At 41.0% G+C, this 22204-nt stretch overlaps 1 protein-coding gene and 1 long non-coding RNA gene across 4 annotated transcripts in view; both read right to left on the reverse strand.

Moving 5' to 3' along the window:
• The window catches only part of LOC135492199 (ephrin-4-like), a 101733-nt gene that overhangs the window by 22862 nt on the left and 56667 nt on the right, over positions 1-22204 (reverse strand). The gene's annotated exons all lie outside the window — the stretch shown is intronic.
• LOC135492398 (uncharacterized) lies at positions 1292-2632 on the reverse strand. The gene is made up of 2 exons (XR_010448074.1): positions 2119-2632; positions 1292-1523 (listed from the first exon to the last, which is right to left on the reverse strand). It is a non-coding gene; the product is annotated as an uncharacterized LOC135492398 (long non-coding RNA).

A 22204-nucleotide genomic window follows, 5' to 3' on the forward strand; every position in this document is an offset into this window, starting at 1 on the left:
CAAATTAAATGCAATGCAATTCTTTGTTGCATGTTGTAAAAATGTTGCAAACTCTTCAGCCAATCAGAAATAGGATTTGCGTCATGTGATCTACCGGAGTTCATGTGACTTGAACAAGAAGCAGGTATAGCAACTCTCAAGTGAGTGTCTTGCTTCGTAGGGTGATGAAACCTTTTCTAGAAGTTTTTGTGTGACGGCTTGTCAGTCAGCCGCAACTCCTTTAGGCTGCGTATCCATAGGCTGTTCCGTGCCCTGCACAACATTCCCTTTTTACCGCCTGGCGCGCCACACGGACAATGAACCTTCGTTGGTGTTATTGATCGTTCCCATAGGTTATGCCGTGTCACATTGCGGGCATATATGCACTGTGGATTGGGAATATAGGCCCATATTGGGATTGAACATGTCCATTCTTTTGCGAGTGAACAACACGGAAGCAATGTCTGAGGCGAAATTAATTCAAGAGGTTCATCAACGGGAACTACTCTGGGACCCCGAAACTGATGATTATCATAACAAGCACGAACCTGTAATTTGTTGCTTAAGTCAGGTTTTATATACATGTACATGTCAATTTGATGTTGCAAGTGAAAATACAAGTTACTTGTATTTTCATTTTCAATATTCAAAAGAAATTGTCTTCTGAAATAATGACAGCGTGCGGATAAACGCGATTGACCGCTGCGAAATGAGGACTACAAAGGCCTACCATGACCAAAAAGGAATATCCAATGGAGACTCAGGGCATAGTGCCAGGTCACAAGGCTGTTACGCCATAACGCCACACTACACAAGGGCATACCCTATGGATACGCGGCCTTAACAGGCAGTGGTATGCCCCATCATCCACCCTCATTTTGATCCAGGGCCTGGTCCATATTCTCTTTGGTTATTTCGCCGCCTCTTCCGTCTCTCAACAATGACAGCTAAAATTGCTGCAGAAGCACTCAAAACACATCTTCTCTCCTTGGAATCATCCATTTTCCCTCCAAAATACCTATTTCCCTTTGTTCCCACTAAAAAGTTTGCAACAATTTACCAACATGTTGTAAAAATGTTGCTAATTTGTTGCAATTTTGTTGCTAGTGAACACAGGGCCTTGAAGGGCTTGTTGCAAAATTGTTGTAAAAATGTTGGTAAAATGTTGGAAAAATGTTGGTAAAATGTTGCTAATATTTTACTAGTGTACACCCTGCTTAAGTCAAGTGAAACTCTTAACAAACCTTAGCAGAATGCCACCATTGAAATGTTGATAATAATGATAGCAAGTAAAAACTTTAAACAGATAGACTTGATTTTTTTAACCAACTGCCACATGCGGTTTTCTTTATTTAGTAAATTTTGAGGTAAGTATTACAGAATGAAATACTTGAATACTAGAATTGCCTGGCTCTTCTGATGATTGCACTGGTGAACACCGAAGTCGATGGGATGTGCAAAGTCATAGCTCGATCCTCTCTCTTGGTCATCTTTGAGATGTGGTCACCAAATATGTTCAAATGCAGCTGCAGATCATTCCTGTCCTGCAAAACATGATGAGGAGATAACATTTTAATTTTGATAGAATAGGTAAGCTAGCCAAGTTTTATATCAAATACAAGGCCAACAACAACTGATAAGGCGCTAGGGCCGAATGATCAAGGAAGTTCATTGATATGATCGGGAATACATTGTGATAAGAGTGATGAATCGGCCCCGTTTGAAGCATTGTGCTATGTACAGTGTGCAAGTGTCAGTGTGTATCATATCGCATTTATTGTTTGTTGACATTTCAAATCGCTGGCGTCGATCCTCAATTACACTGTTTATGTACATTGGCAACCTTACCCGATGATATCAGAACGATGTTTATTATTGTCTTGTTTATTCACATTAGTTCTGCTATGTGACAAGAGTTATTTGTTGAGAAATCCATGATTTAAAGCCGGACTTTGACATCGTTTCTCAGACCAACCAAGCTGCATTTCGCAGATCGTTTTTCAACGATCGTCGACGAACTATTTCAAATTAATCACATCCAATTAAACAATCCAAGCCTTCCCTAATGTCATCAACATGCAATAACACAAGCAGCCAAATATTATCGCCTATGAAATTGTGAATTTAATGAGAACTTACCTCTGAATTGACAGAACGCGATCTATTCCATAGCATGGTCTCCTTACGTCTGAACTGCGCAGACTCGAGACGTGACGTTCGCTGCATGTGTGATTGGACGTGGGATAACTCGCGCGAAATTTAAAATGCTCTTCTTGGGGGGTGCTCACTAAATTGCGCCAGTAACACCACCTGGTGAGAAATTCATGAACTACGCCTATTGATAATGAAAGAGAAAGCTTTGCTCTATAAAATTAGATTTGATTCATGATCCCCAACTGAGAAATCAGCTGCTGGAAAAGTTTTTGGAAAATTTCGCTCGGTGCCACCTAGTGGCCAAACCGCTCATCCTGCCGGACCCACATTTGGTCTATTCAGGAGTCCTGAAGGGTCTCAACGCCTCAGAGGGAAAATCTATCGCCTATCCGCCATAGTTTTGAAACGTGCCTGTTTAACGGACAGACAGACAGACAGACAGACAGACAGACAGACAGACAGACAGACAGACAGACAGACAGACAGACAGACAGACAGACAGACGGACACTCATTCTACCATTTACTCATATGAATAGCTCAGCTTTTCAGCTGAGCTAAAAAAACAGGCCAAGACTCTTGGGTTCTTCACTTACAAATATTCATAATTGAAATGATGAAAAGCCCCCCCCCCCTCGCCTTTATAACCCCTTGAAAATGGAAGTACTAGTATGTCGGCAATTGACCCGAACACATCAATATCTACATGTTGAAGAATGACCTTCCCTCCCCCCACCCCCAATTAAGTGAAGTGAAGAGAGACAAGACCACCATTGAATATTCATAGGTTGGAGGTTCCAGACCTATAAATTAGACGCGAGTGTGTTTTCAACTGTCAAGTGCTTATTTGGAGAGGTATTGGAAAGATATTTGCTATGGCAAGTCTACAGATAAAAATAATTTTTTTGATGAAAAAATAAATTTTGAGATTTGGCTGAAAACAGTGGAAATATCATGGTCTCTCAAATTTGTCCAATTTGAAGAAAAAAAATTCGTGGACAACCACCAGTTCTAATAAAATTTCACCATTTACTCGCCTGACTGTCTGGAATGTCATATCCAAATTTCAGATTCACAACCCGAAGCATTGCGAGGCGGTCGAACTGTGACAATTTAACTGCAAAAAGGCTTAAAAAATCAATGGTGGTCTTGTCTCAAGAGGCCGGGTTGGAATGATAAAGTTTAACTGGGAAATATACTATAATATAAAGGAAAAAAACCAAGCTCAACAATTCGTAAAATTGTTCAAATGTCCAGCGCACACCACTCTTTTCCTTTTTAGTAGGCGAAATGGTGAGTAGGCGTAATGGTGAGTAGGCGAAATGGTGAGTAGGCGAAATGGTGAATAGGCGAAGTGGGTGTAGGCGAAATGGTGAGTAGGCGAAATGGGGGTAGGCGAAATGGGGGTAGGCGAAATGGGTGTAGGCGAAATGGGTAATAGGCGAAATGGGTGTAGGCGAAATGGGTGTAGGCGAAATGGGGGTACACCCAGCAGATAGCAACAGGACCCATCTTGTGTCCCTCTCCTCATCCTTTCATTCAGGGTAACTGAAAGGACAAGTGGATGGCTTTAAATTGCAGGCTCAAATTCCAAACCCTCCTTCATCCACTCAAAAGGACAGTTGATCCCTGTTACAATGAATAGTGAGATGTTTAGAAAGCTGGTCAGCAGGTTCAAGCATCTTGAACTACAATCCAGCACCAACAGTCTCTTATAGCTCATGCTTGAAACATCGTCAAGAAAAATAACCCGTCTTTGAATGGTGACCATCAGGACGCAGTTATACAATACCAATCTCCCTACACCTTGTCGTGCCAAGAGACCATTTAATATCGACTCCGTACTCCCGGACATTCAGTCATAAAACTTGCATGACGAGTGCATTGTAAATCTTGTTATCGGCACGGAGAGTGTGGTTTCTGGTTGTAAATGGATTGCTACCGAGTGGTCATGTCGCTCAAGATCATGATAGCTACAGGGATTAACCCTTGAATATCGGTGGACGAAGAGATGTTCCAGAAAGTGCAAATGAACTAAGGGCACAGTTGTCATATTGACAAATGTGGTACAAAAATCCCATAGATGTCGCCACGTTCTATAGATGCAAATCAGGACATCATTGTTTCAGATAGAACCTACTGGTTTAAATAGCTTGAATGTAAAACCAAACAGTTCAAATAGTTGCACTGACTTCTCAATGAGAAACCCTCACAAAAGCAGTGGTGTGAAATGAGAGTTTTCTCATTCGTTCATTTGATTGGAAAACGATATCACCCACACTATCATAAATGAAACATAGTTAAACATAGCTATAACAAAAGTTAGTAAACAAAGTCATTGGAGAATGTTGAACTATATAGTCACCATCAGTTATTGGATGTGTTTTTACAAATAACTAATTACTGTTCTTAAGTAATATCCCCTTCCAAGCGGACAACAAGAAATGTACAGCCATATTGCATGATATTGTCACTATCGGTTATTGGACCTGTTTTTACAAATAACTAATTGCTGTCCTGTTCTAAAGTAATATCCCCCTCAACCTGACAACAAGATATGTTCAACCATACTGCATCGATTTTCTTGCACTCTTTCAACCAAAAATCTGTAAAAAAACATTTTGTTTTTAAATGGCCAATTGAACTGATCGACAGAAAGCTACAAATCAAAATGACCTTCAATCCTGTTAGATTTGTTCTTGTGCTTGCAGCTATCTTACCCTATAGTGGGTGTAACAAGGTAATTAGCCTAACACACACAATACACCCACAACGATAAGCGCTGTGCTGCAAAATTAGAAGTCATATATCCTTGAGCCACGTTTCTATAAACGAGTTGTAATATGTTCTTCAGGCATGATATCAATGGATGCATTCTATTTATATATGGGTATAATCATACCAATTTGGTTGATTTTCATGACTAAAGCCGTATTTCCAGATTGTAAAAATATCATGAATTGTACAAAAAGACAAAATTACAGAAAATACGTAATGATTGCACCATAGCAACACATTATGACTTGTTTAGAGTTTGCCTGATGGAAAATTATGGAAAACATACATCATTATGCAGAAAAATCGTTACATTGAACAATTCTATTGTCAATATAGATATTCAACCGACTGTGATTGAAGAAATGTGATTTTTGTTGTTGTTATTATCGTATTGATTTCATTCAATAATCAATCAATCAATCAATCACTACACAAAAAGTCATTCACTTTCTGAACCTCTTCGCACAGCCTTCGTTATTTATGTCTATTTGAGATGAAACCAAGTTTTAATTTCCTACTTTTTGAGCATCATCAACGCCCGGGTCAACAGCTATAAGCAGACGTTAAGTGTTTGATCATGTGACCAAGTTCATCTTGATGGCATTTAGTAGTTTGTACGAGAGTGATGCATATGTTTTGAGTTGTGAATATCGGGAAGAGAAGTGACTCCACTGATTTGGGAAAATATGGCGCAAACAGAAAGAAGAAGCAAAGATGCTTTGACTTTAAGCAAATTGTAAGCATCGACAGAAGGTAATACGAATTTCAGTTTCAGGTCTCATTTGAACAGAGGATGAGGCAATGGACGTAAAGTGATTTGCCAAAGATAACAAGCTGTGTTAGTGTTGGGTGCCACACCCATTTTGTTTTGATCACCCACCACTCACGAACCATGATATTGGCTGACACCAACGATTCAAGCCATACAACGGAATCCTTTGGAACATTCTTGGTGTGAAGATCAAAGCCTTCCCTGTCAAAGTCCCCGCGAGAAATTTCACAAAATTGCTTCGAACTGTGGATGTAACGGCTATCCCAGCAAGTAAATACAGTATGATTTGCCGTAATCACACATCCTAATAATGAAAATGATTTGCGATGATTACCCCAGATTACTTGGGCGGGTATGTTGTGACCGGCTCAAACGCGCCAAAGCTACTGTAAATGTGATCGTATACTTTGCAATTGGAAGCCAAATTGACTGGTATTACACTGTGTGATCTTTGTCAATTACGTTACATTATGAGTAGGGCAATTTCAGAACCATAGTTTCTAATTTTCATCGCAAAAAATTTCTCTTCGAATGTGTGACTGGTCTTAATATAGAAGAACAGTCAAACTGTGAGTTTCTGAGTCCGAATCATTCTGAAAGAAGATCTAAATATTGGTCTGCATGACTGCTTTGGCCAGAGAACCAGGCATTTCATTTTATTGAGCGCCAAGAAGCGTTGAATATATCAATTGCCTGTGGGATGAATCCTGGTCATCAAACGACGTCTTTATCATGCAATAAAGCAATGACAATGATCAAGGTGAAATGTACTTCAGCGCAGACGGGTGGAGCATGAGTGACCGAACATCTTAGGGAGTCACCATTCCGCCAAATCACCCGAGGCAAACTATGACTTCAGCCAATCACAAGGTTATCTAAAATAGAATCAATTTTCGCCCCAAGCTGAATCAATGTTCATAAACACATTGAAGAACACAAACGTTTTTGTTCACGATTCTGTGTCAGCGCGCGATATCGATTTGGAACGACCTGCCATTGTTCGGTGAAATGACCATATTCTGCGAAAACAGGTGGTGCAAATCTGCCAATATTCATCATATTTTCGTAGTTTTTCAACTGATGCATAAAATGCACATCCTGGTAATCAATTTCAGTTTACTCTAACGAGACCCCACGATATCAATGCAATCATTGTTATTCATGTAGAGTTGATAGCATTCTATCATGAAATGCATTCAGATGTGTTACCACATGTTATACTTCAGGTTTGCAATAATGGATTAAATATCGAAATCGAGTCACTTTGAAGAGCTCATTAACGTGTTGAATTTCAGTTTTAGAATTGTTTGTGTGATAATTTTCGAGGAGACGATGAGATGTGTATGATTTATGTGGAAACTTTTAGGTTCAACACGTACTCCAGCTCCACTGATATAAGACCATAAAGGCCTCATTAGTTTCATGGTTTGGCATGTTGACCTCTCAAACCACAGTTATATATTCCACACAGCAACACATACAACATAATTACTTTGATTAATAACCAAACTCACCAAGGGTTAATTACCAGGATCGAATACCAGCGTATCACACAGCTTAGAAATGCATCTATCAGGGTTACGGCGGGTGATCTGGACAGAATGCTATGTTCTTTCTTATCCAGTCTTCTTAGAAACAAATCTCTCGACATACTATCACGCGACAATACAAATGGCCGTCTTACAAAGCAAGTATCATGGTACGAGTTGATTTTTTATATCGTGTTTGAGATGCCAAAGTTATCAAAACAGGATGCGATGCCACCTATTTCACCATTAACGAATAGACACACCAACCAATGCTCTTGCAACACGGGACTGATGACAACCAGCTATGTCCTACAGGACTGCCAACAGCATGAAGCTCACAGACAAGAAATCTGGCAAAATTTTGTCACCTGGCAAGACTGAATTTACAGAGGCAGGGTCAGGGTGGAAATGCGGACAAATGAGGACAACTGACCATGGCTGACTGTTTGAAGAGTGTCCACAAAGAACAAGAAGGGAATAAACCTTACCACCACACGCCTTGACTGATGAAGAACTGGAGCACTGAAGACGTACCACAGAGATGTCATCAATGTTAGGAGATGTGAAATACATTTTGAAATATGATGAAATTGAAGCCATCATCGAATAGACGGAGGTCTAGCACCAAAACAGACTATGACACAGAAGATGTTTTCAGTGAAATAGCTTCGTAAGATTTCATCAATATAAAAGAAACAGCCACACTACCAAGCATTGCTGATGGGAAGGACACCAACTTTTTAAGAGAACACTTGGAAACAGGAACAAGATGACACCACAGAAAGATGTGAGCTCTCTAACGGAGAAGACAGGCCACGCCAACCTGTCGCTTTTTACCATTGTTTGAGTTGCGAATCAAGATGAGGTTGTGATCTCTCAGGTATTCTTCAGTGTTGGCCGTTTAATGTAATCTTGTTACCTGATATGAGGTTCAGCGCAATATCAGTATGTCATGAACCTAGAAATAGTATAATCCTTTTAGATTTGTTAATAATAGACTCAGACACAATTGAAGACGATTTTTGATATCACCAGGGCATCTGGTTGCAAATGTCAACAACGGAAACAAAAATCTCTTTATATTGAATTCATAGCCAAACAAAACTAATCAAGTCAGTCAGTCTCGCTATAACCAAGAAACGTATAGACCAACTTATCATTCTAACAGTGAGGAGTCCTTTGAATCAAGTCAGTCAGTCTTGCTATAACCAAGAAATGTATAGACCAACTTATCATTCTAACAGTGAGGAGTCCTTTGACTTTGAGAACAAAATCTGATGAGAGAACGAAAAATAAAACAAAAATCTGCTCATCGACAATTACTAGTATTCGTTAATGTTGGTTAACCTTTCTTAACAGTAGGGGGCGCCTTTGATCATCGGAGAACACGACTTGATGAGACGGGGAGATGATCTATCGTGTCGTTTAAGAGGAGACGGAGGAACATCAATGTCATTAGTGGAAAGAAGCTGCCAGACATCATATAGGACATCATTGATACAAACAACCTTTCTCCTATTTCATTGCGTTTGATGACAGCATCGAACTCTTAGATCGGTGGATGTCATGAATCAAGGGCCTTCAGGTCTTCCGCTGCCTTCACAGGTCCTTGACGCACTCCATAATCTCAACCGCACCGAGGCGGAGAGGGGAAATGTATCCATGTGGCAAGAGCCTGGGATCCTAGGATGGTTCACAAGAGACGATTAGAGTGCCAATACTCTCCTTTCAAACTTGTGAAAGTGCTGAGGGAAGAAGCCACAGAAGGAGCGATATCACACCACCTGAGTAAGCCTACTACTAACTTCTCTCACAACACCAGCACCTGAGTAGGCCTACTACTAACTTCTCTCACAACACCAGCACCTGAGTAGGCCTACTACTAACTTCTCTCACAATACCAGCACCTGAGTAAGCCTACTACTAACTTCTCTCACAACACCAGCACCTGAGTAGGCCTACTACTAACTTCTCTCACAATACCAGCACCTGAGTAGGCCTACTACTAACTTCTCTCACAACACCAGCACCTGAGTAAGCCTACTACTAACTTCTCTCACAACACCAGCACCTGAGTAGGCCTACTACTAACCTCTCTCACAATACCAGCACCTGAGTAGGCCTACTACTAACTTCTCTCACAACACCAGCACCTGAGTAGGCCTACTACTAACTTCTCTCACAATACCAGCACCTGAGTAGGCCTACTACTAACTTCTCTCACAATACCAGCACCTGAGTAGGCCTACTACTAACTTCTCTTACAATACCAGCAGCTGAGTAGGTCTACTACTAACTTCTCTTACAATACCAGCACCTGAGTAGGCCTACTACTAACATCTTTATCACCACCACAAAAAGCAGGGCATGTATTCATGTACATATCATGTTTGTCTCCATCTTCATAAAAACATAGGCAAACATTATTGTTCCAACAGCCAAACAATGAATAGATCATGTACATGTTTGCTTCTATTGCCATTTTTTGTGGCAGCAAAATACTATTACAAGTAGTAGGTTATCAGCCTGAGAATACCTCATACCACATTCACAGCTTCCAAACGGATGATAAACCATCTCCTTTGACTATCCATTATCTCCCGAATCCTACTTTTATATAATCCCACACGTTACGCGAGCATCTGTTGAAATGTTTGCCTTTTTCTTGAACTCAAGGTTGTTGCCTGATCTGACAGATGGGAATAAACCTTTAACTGCACAGCGGATCTCGTCCAAAGCCGATTCCATTTGTTCTAACATTCATTCTTGAGATCTTTAGTTTACCTCACTGTAGCCTGCAGTCTGGTAGGCCTATCAAGAGATGCTTACAGCTGACGAGAGTAACATCAGCAAGATTCCTGCCTTGATGCAGACAACCTCGCTTTCAACCCCGATGTTTAAATGGTCTAAAAATACCAAGATGCACCTGTCAAGTTAAGCTATGTGATATTTGTTTCATTTTAATCCACCAGATTACAGTCAACCACAACTCGGATCAAATTCATGTACGATAATGCCGAGAAACGTTAAAAAAACTCACAACTCTCAGTTTTACTACAACTTGGATGAAGGGAATAGCAGGCTTGCTGAGTACCTGATGTCGGTACCAAGATCAACAACAAACTCAGAGAATGCAAAGTGTTTTTCCTTTTCGCAGATACAGGTAATAGCTCTCTACTAAGATCTGTTTGAAAGATCTTTTTGTCAGCAATGCCCATGCTGTACTGGAAGTTGATCCCTTATTCTACGTAGGCTGTTTTTCATTGCGTCTGCTTTTATTTTCTCAAGAATTAGCCCAATGTTGACTGACGTTGAGAAAAATGATAACAACGTTTGTGGAGCAGTATAGTCTGCTCTTTTTTAATCATAGGAACAAATTCACGGAAGCAATTTGTCCAAAACAAGTGATTATGCTTATTCAGGGTCAAGAAGCAGCTCTTCAAAGGCATGCAGCACGATGAAAGCCCTGAACCAGCATTCTTTCAGAAGATGAACAAAATTAGCTGAAAAGTTTGAAAGACACAAAGAGTTCAGTAACGAGGGTTCCATTGCCGTGTAGTCTGCAGCAGTTGTATAAGTCTACATGTTACCCTACATGAACATGAAAGCACTGTAGCACTGTACATCACTGAGGTCAGCTGCCATTGAGACATGAAGGATAATTGCCCTTAAAGTCCCTCTCAAAAGTCTAATTCAATGCAGTCTGCCCATCCGCTGCACATTTTCGTGGTTCTGTCACGTACTGCACTTATGTTGTCAGGTCAGGCGACAAAGTGTCCTTCATTTTGAAGCCTCCTCGAGGTGAGAAGCAGACGTGAATTCGTTTTGTAAACAAAGTTCTTCCTGACAAAATCTGACCCACTTTCACATAAGGTGACTTTGGAACAGTAATATTGAGCATTTTGTTAACTAAAATACCCTCTTTGATTGTTTCTTTTATCATTGGTTTCAATCTTTGACATTAATTTAACGAACACATCATTATAAGTTTCCAACCTGCACGACCCAACTGAACCATCACATTGACAAAGCATCATGAACTTCCTCACCTTCTTCACCACCAATAATCCTGTTACCTCTCATTTTTTACATCGTCTTTCTACTCAACTTCAAGTCAGATTTCTACCCAACATTCCAAATCCTTTTACCGAGTCTCGTTTTCTGATACGCGAAATCCGATCAAGGCGTTGAACTCCTTTTAAATTTTACAGGTTTTCGTTCAAATTTCCGCTCGTGAACCTTAGATGAAGATTTCAACAGAATCCAATATTCAATTGGAAATTCAGTGAAAGTATCACTCCTTGATGTTGTCAGGTTTTTCCTCAGGTTATGTTTTTGATTCATAGGATCAATATACTTTGATTCTTGTTTTTATTTAACAATTATGGTTTGAGTTCATGAAAACTCCCGATGAAATATATATACACTTCTCAACGACCGAGGAAGCCTTTTGAAAGAATTGTCTAAACTCAAAGCACTGACGCACAATATTCTCACCAAAATCTCATTAACTCTCCAAACCTGTGTCAGGTTTACTCCATTATTGGAGAGTTAATCCTCTAACACAACCAGATTAAAGAGGAAGATGCATCAATTTCATCGAAATTGAAAAAAACAAATCGTTTTTCTTGTTCGTTTTCATGTTTATTGGTCCAAAACAAACATGGTAAGATTTTGTCAGCAGATAAATGGTGAATATGCTCAGATCATGCTAAGGTTGTCTAAATAAATTGTAGCTTTTACTGAATTATGAACCCTTTATCTGACCAACTTACGGTGAAATAGAATGAAATATCTTGGTTTCATCAACCATTTCTTTGTAGAATTAAAAACATTGAACCTTTACATCGGCAAGCAAAACACACATTTTTCACCAGAATCAGAAAACTGAGGCAAACTTGGCAAAAACATTGGACAGGTGTTGTAATGATACTTCTGTAAAAACGTTAAAATGAGATAGGAACCTGCTGCAACAGTTCCAATCGTTCAACCTCAATCATCGACAGGTTGTAGTAGGAATAAGGAAAAGCAACGAACTATCCACCGATTGACATCAAAACACCTCGTGCTCAGAATCACGCCCTCTTTCTCAAACCTGGACCCATCCCTGTAGATTTGTTCAAATGTGAATGAACTACTTTAGCACTGCACCATCTTCAGTAGACGGGAGACCCTAAATTGCTGTCAGGAATTGTTTCATTTTTAACCACAAGATGGCACTGCCAAATAAAGACATCAACATTTCGACAAATTGTCAGCGGCAAATGAAATAAAGGTGACGATAGCCAAGAATATCACAATAACAAACACACCGGAATATATCATCACATACAAATTGAGTTTACAATAGAAATCATCATAATTATGGGTCCGGGACAAATGTACTCAACTGCTGATATTCCCACAGGACAAGACAAAGGCCAGACAGTTTGAATTCAAAGATTGACGGTGTCTGAACCGTCATTAAGTAAATGATTCCCTAAGATTCTAAATGAACTATTTTGATCTTCCAGACTGTTTCACTGTTGTTGCTGTTGAACTAAATCAAGCAGAGCTGCAGAAAACCAACCGGCATTGACCAGTTTTTGGTGAAAATCACAAGTTGCACAGATCAAGTTAAGTGGCTCTCCCGGTGCCACAAGTATTTGAATGTGTGAATTGAAACCACAAACTATAGATATGAAGCTGAGACAAAACTACCAGCAGATGTTGACACTACTGATACAATAAACAGAGAATCAACGATATGTGGCCTGAATGTATGAACTGTATCGCTCAGAAAGCATCGGCCAAAATGAATAACAGTTTAGGCTGAATCGAACACAAACAGAATTGAAAATATCAATACGCATATTTTGAACATGATTTTCTTATTGTCAGGAGTATAAAGCGTAATTGGTGGTCTTTGATGCTCAATAGATGCGGCCAAAACAGTTGCTTTCAGAAAGACAAACAGAACACATCCATTCTCTGATACCTGAATGGCGTATTCTACGAGTTGTAAGGGCGACATGATCGACGCTTCAACCGAGACAATACTGAATAGTTGTCTCAAGAGACAAAGCTAATTCCCCCCAAGTCCTTACAGTTTGTGAGAATGATATGACACAGATCTCATACTGTTGAAGAGCGTGAATTCAAATTGTTGAAATTCACCTTCAGAAGGAACATGGGAGACTGATAGCGTGTTGCTGCCGTGATAGATATATTCTAGCGGACAGTCAGAAAAGCCCAGCTATCATGCAGTTCGTCAATGAAGGCCAGTACATAAAGGCCTACAGTAGTTACGACATGACTTAAGGGGAATTTCTGTTCTTCAGTATTCATTCAAAGAGACATGATTAAGATTGACAACGCCTGAATCGTCACCAGTTCCGGTGAGACAAAACGACAACACACCCACAGCACTGGAATGACCAACCAATCACAGACCACCAAATAACATCCAATAGATCAACTGGTTTGTCACTGTGACCTTCTGACAGCGGATTGGTCATCCACAAAAACTGAGCTTCAGAGATAGTAACTTCAATTTGAATTTCCGCTAAATATCAACAAATGTTTTGAACCGACAAAACAGGACAAAGAGGTGACGCATGGACTCGGATGGTTTCAGTAAATGATATGAACTAAACTACTTCATTCATGATTCATAAGGTCCAATGAGGGGGCATAGATATGGACCTCAAGACGAAGGTTCAGGAGTCAAAGGTTTCGAGGTCCATCTACTGGCCGGACCTGGACATAAGGTCCACTAGGTTGGACACAACATGGCCAACCTAGTGAAAGGATGACAAAGGGGTGACATATGTCATCTCAGTGTCACCAGGGACAAGATAATCATGGACTCAGAGGTTTATCCCTTTGTATAAAGCCAAAACCCTCAGAGAGGGAATTGAGCTGAAAGTAGATTCAGATGAGCAGTCACCCGTTAGGTGTATTCTTCCCATGAGGGGCTGGGGTGGTCGGCAGTGAAAGTGACCAATCATGCCTCAAAGATCGCTTTCGGACAAATTGTCTCTCCCATGAGATGGGACTGCAACATATTGATTTCGGACATGCTAAAGAAGCAGGAGGTGACCATCGGCAAGAAATTCATTCGTTCCTCTTCACCACCTTTCTGACCCCAGAGGATTCTTTCACCACGGTGAGAGTGAAAGTGAGACTACGCTTCAACGGCCTTTTTGAGCCGTAGCAAATTGAGATATCCCAGAGGGACAAAATAGACAGCGTAAAACGATTTGTTTCTGTAACACTTCCGGCAGTGAAAGTGAATGAACTTAAAACAAAGTCAAGCATGGTTGATTTGCATATGCAAAGGGTACAAAATCATAGGTCATTTTGGGCTTTGCTTGACAGGTCCATTCAGAAATGATTTCCCTGGAGACACGAGGTGTAAGAAATGAAAGCGTATTCACCTCGCTCACATTCAAGCCTTTCGCAAGTAGTGTCAGGAACTGGTGAGGGAACCTGTGGCACGTTAGTTCAGCAAAATGTGATTTGAATGAATTTCAACTTTACAAACATCACTAGCACTGCTCTGACAACCTGACCAGGGTTTCAATCACAGAACCGAGTCTGGATCTCCGACATCTTTGCAACAAGACCACAGGCCCACTCACTCTGACTTCAGCCAGTTCTTTTGGGTGCCAATATGATCTGTCTGTGGCTCTGTCAGCCAGCTCACTGAGTATTGCGGCTACTGTGTGCTGCTCAGTTGATACACAAGGCGATGAAGAAGCTGTGATGACATGAAATCGACCTAGCGACAGGAAATCCAAAATCTGATCCTGTCAGAACAGGACACGGGACATAAGGAGGACTTCCAGGCAGTTAAAGACTGGCCCACCAAACTTGCATCAGAAGACAAAGACAAGGATATTCAAATATCTGCCAAACAATGTCGAGAGATTCTCAAATGTTGTGATCCTTGATCTGGCCTGAGGGTTGTTGTTCTTAAACCTCTATGAGACCTTAAACAGGCCTTGTTGTCACCATTGTCAGACCTTAAACAGATGCAACAGTTGATCCGCAAACACTGAACACTTTCCATGATATTTTGGGCGTAGTTTAAAATCAATTGTCTGATGACCATAACCTGCGGCAACGCATCAATCATCAGACATTTCTTAAAGTTTATTATCAAACTCGCAGAATGGAGGTTATCTTTGGCATATCGTCTCTTCATCTCTTGATATCATTTGTGGGCGGACATTGGCGGGTTTGAGACAGCCTGGGGGTGTCTCTTGATTGAGTCATTGGAGTTACTCTGCTGGTTTCTTGGCCGCGTCAATGGGTCGTTTTACTATCAACAGTCTACCACAGGTGTCTCTCTACCACTGCAGCAACCGTAACAGCACATACTGATGCTCCAACATAAAGACATGACCTGGGATACCTATCCAAGATACCGACCTGCAACCCCAACCTGAGCACACAGATGCATGTAACTGGTAGCTATGTTCAACAGCCCCGTGTAATGTAATGAAAAAGACCGATTAAATAACTGATAAAACATTACGATCCCACAGCCAGCAATGAAATCCCAAAAGTCACATAAAGCAATTAGTTCTCTATCGCTATCATGACGAAAGAAATACAGATTACTCCGTTGGGAGGAATAATTGAGCTCTGACAATATCCACACAACGGAAAATAGCATCCCTGTTTGAAGGTGGCGATGCTGAGCACTTGGTCAATTGAGTTGTTGCAAGAGTGGGATACCATGATGGATGGTTCGAGGCTGCAGGTCGTCGCCGAGATGCAAATTGATTCCTCTCGGTTGGTATTAGTTGTCCCACCAAACACCACTGGAGTGGAGTTGTCATTTCACCCCAAAACCTCAGCTGCTACCTCAGTTTATGCCAACATTAGCTTCCCCTCACTGTGATTGGTGAGACAACCAGTACCCCCAGAATCTATTCCTTCATCAACATCAAAGGAAACTGTAACAAGGTGAAACTGACTGTCCAAGTGTTAACATGATCACATAGTCTGATCCCCACTATGTATTCTCAGTCTGTTAGCATTTCATGTCCAGGAAAAAAGAGGCATTGTTGAGGTACATTAGACCATACTAGCCATTCTCTTACTCCCAAGGGAGAGACTGCAAGATATACAAAAACATTCTTTGATGTAAAAATACTGGTTTATATTACCAGTGATGTTTACTAACATGATTCATCGAGTCTCCATCGCATCTCCACGGATTTTTATCGTAGTACCCAGCATCGCTTGCCTATATCTTTGCCAGCTTCCCGAGGAGATGCCTTTGCCACCAAGAAAGAACATCATCATATCATATCTTCTTTCAACATATTGTCTTGCCTTACACGTCAGAGGCTCAGCATTTCAGCATAATATTATTTCCAACCGGGCCTTCATATTCCTATAGTGATGTTCTTAAAGGTTTATCACTTGGAAACAATCAGTCTCTTATCCACTTTGAAAACATTCAGAAAAGAAACATGTATCTTTGGTCTTTTAACATACTTTCTTTCCATTTGCTTCAAAAGCTCAATTTTTTACAATTTGCGTGAGGTCTTTATAGCACCAATAGATATGTTCTAAAGAGTGTTACACAGTTGATCATTTGTTTTCCATCATTGGCCGTTGACGAACTTCTGAAGAAAAAGCGGTTCTCTTCCCCAAAGAAACTTGCGCTCACTTATTCTTTAGCTTACTGTTGAGCTATTCAACTCAGACACCATGTTCCTCCCAATGCCAATAAAACACAAGTACCTTCATTGATAAGTTTTTCACTCCTTGCAGAGGGTAAACATTGACAAACTATGATAAAGTACTCCTCTTTACAATCCAAAACATCCATCTCCAAAGGTAGGCTGGAGCAGTATCGCAAGTCATTATTTTAGACACTTCCTAGAAGACAACAACACGCCAAGGTAACGCGAGTCGCTAGCGTGGAATGTTATCAGATGCACTTAACACAAGCGCTGTTACTGGTGCGGGGAATCAACGGGAGAAGGATCAGTCTGAACGCTTTCTTGGGCTCACAGCCATGGGAAACTAGCATTCTTTACCACCAGCATTATCGTCAGGAAGAATCAGCTCCCAATGAAAAGAAGATTTAGTCTCGCGGCTCATCCATTTCTCTGCAGCACCGACTAGCGTTGCAGTTGGAGATTTTCTGTTTTTGATCAACTTTGGAAGACTTGAAGAAGTTTGGAAACTAGAAGACACTGTAGATGTTGCACCTGCTCTCGTATAAGAACAAACCGAAACTCACAAAGTTGTTCTAAGCTCAAGATAGACCATCGTAAGATCTTTCCTGTCTGAAAGTACAACACTCTCCGCCACATTGAAGAATCAAGGGCAAACAATGCAACAATGCCGGCAGAATCTCGAATCTCTTTGTCCCGTATTTTCTCATCAAGGATACAGATACGGAAACCGAAGGAAGGAGTCTGTATCGTGGCGGATGTTACAGAATTCTGGGTGGTTCAGGATCCTCGTCCTAATTGATTAATTTCAAGAGATCCTTTGATCGTAATGAACGCACTGAAGCAGACGTGATCACCAATTATCTCAGGTGCGCGAATAATTCATGCTAAATACGCGACTATTCTGATGATGTCAGATGACATTCGTCACCAGTCTTTGCTTTGCAAGGCCCCTGTTTCATCTATCATCAATGTTGTACAGCATCCCAAAACAAAGACATTCTCCACCGGGAGGGAATTCTAAAGACAGAGGAACTTTCTTGAACCTCGCTTCCCTCAACAATCTTGTGAGTTCATTGACACCTGGGGCCACAAACAAAATGATGTTTGTGTTCGATACCCACGCTCATTAGATCGGAGATTGTTCAATCAGCGTTGGAGCGTGTTGGTCTCTTGTTCGTGTGGTTACCAACAGGGTATCTTCCGAGATAGATCCGAGTCATGGGAATGTTGGCAATGACATCTGTCTACCTCAGGAAAAAGACCCTTCACGCCTTATTTGTGGCAGTTCTTCCCTATCAGCTTGCTTGTCTTTGAAAGGATCTTCCTACCACCAGAGGCACCAAGGGGAATTGGAGAACGGCTTCTCACCTTCAGCAATATCATGGTATAAGGTTGGCGCATAAGTAAAGCTTGCTTCACTTTGAGCTTGCTCACCTTCGGAAGGATCTTCCCACAGAAGGGTATCTCTTCTTCAGCAGTATCATGATGCTGGACCCAAAGTTTTGGTTATCCCCAGTCTTGCCAGCCTTTGGAAGCTGATCCCATCATCAGGAATCGGAGACCAAGGTGACCTCAAGGGAACAGCATCACACAGAGACGGGGCTTCCATTTCAAGGGTATTGGATACGAAGTGAACCCCTTGAATCAGAACGGTGACTGGATGGATTTCCTTAGGGTCTGATATCACAAGTGTACACAGCCTAAGGCAGGAGAAAATCACCTGAAGGTTGCAGAAATCATTCTGTCAATTCTGATGCTCTTCAGCTGAACAGACAACAAAGAATGGTTTACATCAATTTACAATCTATCTGCAGAAATACTTCATCCATTTTCAATGTAAAACCTCCTAAATTTTCAGATGAAAAAGCTGAAGGTTAGAAAAATATACCCATCTGTGACGACAAATGCCGTTCTACAACCCAGGGACCATGATAAGAATGAAGGGATGGTGGGGCGCTCCCTGTCTGCAAGAGAAGGTTTTATACCCCAAATGATGAAGTAAAGACAAAACTACAAAGAAGTCATAAGGGAGTTTGCTATGATTATGAAACTTATTATGAGATGTGCGGGAGGAGGCTAGGGGGCCAGAAGCAGCGGATGGCAGCAAAGGCAATGATGCCTAACAAAGGATGGAAGTCAGACACACAATCTGAAGAAATAGCTCCATTGTTTCTCCCCATTATCATGGTGTTTATGCTGGCATTCTCATTACATTCAATGTTTCCCAGATCAAAAGGATCATCAGACCAACATCACATGGAAAACTCTCGACAGAGGAAAACAGATATCAGATTAAACTGAGATAACTTGAGGTAATTCTCTCATCGTGAGTTTCAAGGTTAAAAGGGTCACAGGAAAAAGGGTAGCACTTGTCATTAAAAGCTGTTTTTCTAGTTGAAAAGATGCATCAGGCTGATACCAAATACGACAGATCTTGAAGAAAGCCGATATCGGATCAAATAGAGATAATTTTCTCTACAGATTTCAAGGTCAAAGGGTCACAGAACTGAAACGTTCAGACAATTATCTCGCAGATGGTCATTTCTTGAACATTTTTACTGTTATTCTGACTGATGAGGCTTCCTTGTTTGTTTTAAGATTATGAGAACTCAGTTTGAAAGAGAGCACAGAAGACTTGGAAGATAGATGAGACGAATTTGAAACATTAGAACAACACTCGACTTCAAGTCAAGGAGCCTCTCTTAAATTCTCTCCTTTAATCCTCGACGTAGAAAAAGTCAAACAGCTTGCCGAGTGGATAAAGAAGGCATCCCTGTAGCAATTAGATGGAACATTATTGGTTCCCAATCCCAGTGTTTTACGTGGCAATGAGTCATTTTTGTCATGCAGTGATTTTTCAATTTGAGCAACTGTTTTAGGAATATATGAGCTGTCAATCATGGAAGACACCTGTGTTAATCAAGACACCATGTGGGAGCCAGTTAGTTCAAGAGTAAGACGATTGGTCCACGGAGGCCACCTTACATCGCGGGACATCACATCTTGCAGCAAATTTGGGAATGGAAGTAGGCGGAAACAGGAGGCCTATCCTGATAGTCACCCTGTAACACCGAGTATAGCGGGACCGACCAGGGGACCTCAGAGGTGATAGGTGGAAACAGGAGCCTATGCTGTTGAAGATAGCCACCCTGTAACACCGAGTATAGCGGGACTGACCAGGGAGACCTCAGAGGTGATAGGCGCTGATGTTTCAACAGGGCTACTCTGAGAGCCTCATCGCATCTTATCCTCTTGTCAACACCAGCTGACTGGGACACACAAGAACACTTACAACAGCAATCTCTGCCTCTGACAATGTGATACAATCTGTGCGTTAAACGGTATCTCAGCCCGTTACAATCTCAGCCGTTTATGGCTTGATCTGAGCGTGCCTAGTTGTATAATCCCAAGGCTGCTGACTCAGGAGACGGCAGAGAACTCTTATAAGAGCTACGACATCTGTGAGTGCAGCACTAAGATGTTTGGCGCACTTGCTAATTGGCGTGGCATGCTACTTGTGCACCATTGACTAAGACTATAGGTGCACAGCCTCGAAGGTGAAATGACTCAGTGAGGTAAGAAATGTACAGAGGTCTATGCCAATTGCAGCAGAATCGTAGCCATAGCAATAATTGGAAATGACTCTTACACTTGAGTGAAAGAAGATGAATCTTTTCAATTTGGTACAAAATGTTACTGGTACCTTATTGGGGATTATGGTTTCATTAGGAGGCTGGTTACTTACCTGAAATCATAAAGAGAGAGAACATATAAGATTTATGTTAAATATATGAGAAAATAGCATCAGTATCGTCATACTGTTGCTGGTGACATGAGCATTGTCTTCAGAACAGAACTCTGCAATACACAACACAAAATGTCAAACAAGAGAATATTGACGCAGCCACATCTCGAACGGAGGTGAATATCTCATCATCTTCAATCAATTATGTGAAACATAAAATACACCATCATCACCCTAAGATACAGAAACTAAACCCACTATTCTTTTCACCGTTTTTTTAAAGTTCTGTTTACATCGAATAGAACATATCACAGGAAAACATATATGCTAAAGTGCCGAGAGTGACAATTCTAAACAAAAGATTGTGCGAGAATATGTCAGAATTACGACCCCTGAATGATATTTTTAGAGAAGGTATTGTTTGATTTGAGGGGACCTGGAATATATGTAATTGACACGAATGATATGATTCAATATAGAGACAGAAAGAGAAAGGTACATCCCTTTGTCTTTATAGAGACATAACTGCATGAAGCTAACAATCACTTTAAAAGGACTGAGCAAGTTTATCCTTGGCGTAGCTGCGTGTGTCATAAACACAAGTGGTAAGTCCCATAATCCCGACTGAATCAGAACATTTTAGTTGCAGAAACTAACAAAACATCTTGATTATCATGATCTTTCCCAGTTTCCAAAGAATCCTCTCCATTTTCCTTTTTTGTACGAGCGCCATCGGAAGCCCGACATGACCTGAAGATTGGCAATATTCAATTATAAGTACCAGGGTAGCTCGAAAAAGAGACTCACATCCCCAAGGGTTGCTAAGAAGGGCCTGCAAGGCTTCTTACTAATTGGTTACACCCAATTATGAAACCTTCAGGAGACCTTAGAAAGTAGTCTCCACGGAGATAACACTTTTCTAACAGTTGATGGTTTTTTTCGATCAGAAATACAGATGTGGATTTTAGCTTTTTTCAATAGGGGATTGGAGGCGGTGATGTGAAAGTGTACCGAATCGAAGATAGCTAGTCATCATGGTGTTTTTATTGGATGACTCAAAATCTATCATTCTCTGACAGATACTTTCGAGGCGAGAACCTATATTCCTGAAGCAAATTGTCTCAGACTGAATCAAAGTTCATTAGAAATCTCACCACAGAAATTCAAAGTCATCATCAGATATTTATAAAGCCATCGTAGTTTCTGGAGCCATTATTTCATTTCCGGCCAGAGCAATTGTGATTACCCATCATGCTCTTGACCTAAAATCAAAACCTCTGTAACGACCTTGATGATTCCATGCTGAATTTTAATCAGTTGGTCGTCAGAACTCTATTAGGTGGGAAAGTTTGACATCACATTCCCCATCTGCCAGAAGACCTAGAATTTAGAAACGCAGGAAAAACTCACGCTTAAGTTGGATTCCACGCTGAAGGAAGGGCCTAATTCGCATCATCAGAGATCTAACAAGCAAGAAATCACGTCGGGGAGAGCATGATGAATTTACAGAGAAAACATGTCGAAGACGATTGGCCAGACAGGTTGCCTGAGTCAAGACCGAGGCA

The sequence above is a fragment of the Lineus longissimus genome, chromosome 8 (genome assembly GCF_910592395.1).
Source record: "Lineus longissimus chromosome 8, tnLinLong1.2, whole genome shotgun sequence".
In the NCBI taxonomy this organism is placed as follows: domain Eukaryota; kingdom Metazoa; phylum Nemertea; class Pilidiophora; order Heteronemertea; family Lineidae; genus Lineus; species Lineus longissimus.